Source organism: Penaeus japonicus, unplaced genomic scaffold (genome assembly GCF_977035675.1).
Source record: "Penaeus japonicus unplaced genomic scaffold, GWHDUDI00000001_assembly GWHDUDI00000036, whole genome shotgun sequence".
NCBI classification, from domain to species: Eukaryota; Metazoa; Arthropoda; class Malacostraca; order Decapoda; family Penaeidae; genus Penaeus; species Penaeus japonicus.
This window is the reverse complement of record NW_028234438.1, coordinates 5068145-5070644: the sequence shown is the minus strand read 5'-3', so window position 1 is coordinate 5070644 and position 2500 is coordinate 5068145.

Below are 2500 nucleotides of genomic sequence, written 5' to 3'. Positions count from 1 at the left end.
AACAATCAACCAAGGGAACAATCAACCACGTGAACAATCAACCAAGGGAACAATCAACCAAGGGAACAATCAGCCAAGGGAACAATCAACTAAGTGAACAATCAACCAAGGGAACAACCAACCAAGTGAACAACCAACCAAGAGAACAACCAACCAAGAGAACAACCAACCAAGTGAACAACCAACCAAGAGAACAACCAACCAAGTGAACAACCAACCAAGTGAACAACCAACCAAGAGAACAACCAACCAAGTGAACAACCAACCAAGTGAACAATCAACCAAGTGAACAATCAACCAAGGGAACAATCAACCAAATAGGCAATTAATCAAGAATACAATCAACCAAGTGAACAATCAACCAAGTGAACAACCAACCAAGTGAACAATCAACCAAGGGAACAATCAACCACGTGAACAATCAACCAAGGGAACAATCAACCAAGTGAACAATCAGCCAAGGGAACAATCAACTAAGTGAACAATCAACCAAGGGAACAATCAACCAAGGGAACAATCAACCAAGGGAACAATCAACCAAGGGAACAATCAACCAAGGGAACAATCAACCAAGGGAACAATCAACTAAGTGAACAATCAACCAAGAGAACAATCAATCAAGTGAACAATCAACCAAGGGAACAATCAACCAATAGAACAATAAACAAGTGAACAATCAACCAAGTGGACAATCAACCAAGTGGACAACCAACCAAGTGAACAACCAACCAAGTGAACAACCAACCAAGTGAACAACCAACCAAGTGAACAACCAACCAAGTGAACAACCAACCAAGTGAACAACCAACCAAGTGAACAACCAACCAAGTGAACAACCAACCAAGTGAACAACCAACCAAGTGAACAACCAACCAAGTGAACAACCAACCAAGAGAACAACCAACCAAGGGAACAATCAACCACGTGAACAATCAACCAAGGGAACAATCAACCAAGGGAACAACCAACCAAGTGAACAACCAACCAAGTGGACAATCAACCAAGAGAACAACCAACCAAGTGGACTCACGGATGAAGCAATCAAGCGTCCGGAGCAAAAGCAATTCATGTTAAGGGTACGCGCTTGTGGACAGGCTCGGGTTAAGTTATTACGTTCCTGTGACACCTGACCCCCAAGCAGTCGTGTACGCCAGTGGTTTCAATTGCACGGTTCTGCAATGCAACAATCCTAATAAGTGCCTCTCTGTCTGGGAAAATATTTCATTCAAAATTTATCCAAATCCTGATTTTGATTTGTTTTTTTTTCTGTTTATGTATGTTTTGTTGTTTTGTAAACCTGATGTATTACTAAGGCCAAAGAAGTAAGTAAGTAAGTAAAGTAAGTAAGATTATGCAATGATATATAACGAGATAGTATTAGAGTTTGCATAAGGTGCATAAGTGTTGGTGTGTAGGTGTGTGTTTGTGTTTGTCTTGTAGGGTGCGTGTGTAGGTGTGTGTTTGTGTTTGTGAAATTAAGTGGATGTCGCTGACTTTGGTGAAGATTGGTGCCGAATAAAATGCATTAGTGATTGCTTTGTGTTTGGTGATGAATCGAAAGCAAAATCATTATTTATTGAATAGTCTAGTGATTTATTAGCGAGATTATTATGATTATTGGTGTCATTATCATTATCATCATTAGTATCATCATTATCACTATTATCATTGTTATTGTTAATACGATTATCCTGATTATAATGACCATTATTATCATTATTGTTTTTATTATTATTATCACCATTACTATTATTATCATCATCCTTATTATTATTGTTGTTATTGATATCATAATGATTGTTCCTTATCTCCTTATTATCATTATCATTATTGTTGTTACAGAAATATTATCATTATCATCATTGATATGATGATGATCATTATTGGTAGATAAAACCACTATACATAAAACATATTTATTAGAAGATGAGACCTCAGTTTCGAAATCAACATGGATTTCAGACCTGAAGATGAAATCCATGTGGATTTCGAAACTGTAGTCTCATCTTCTAATAAATACGCATTGTGGCTAGTGGGTTTATTAGTCATTTTATCAACACGTAGAGTGTTTTGCAAGTCATGATTATTATTACTATTATCACCATCATTATTACCATTAGCATATTATTATTATCATCATCATCGTCATCATCATTATTACTATTATCGTCATTATCTTGATCGGTATCATTTTTTTTCTTCATGTTGCTTTTTATTATCATCATTATTAATATCATTACCATTGTTATCATTAATTTCAATATAATTATCACCATTATCCATAATTATTTTCATTTTCAGTGAATGTCGTTATTATCAATGACATTATTATCATCAATTGATTTATTAATTAATCGATCCTGTTTCTGTTTACACCTCAACTTTCTTTCATCCTCTTTAATCATAAAAGAAAGAAAGAAAAAACTACGATATTCTTTCGTACATTCCACTTTCCCTTCCCCCATATTCCCCCCAAGCTCCCCACCCTTCCCCTTCTCCT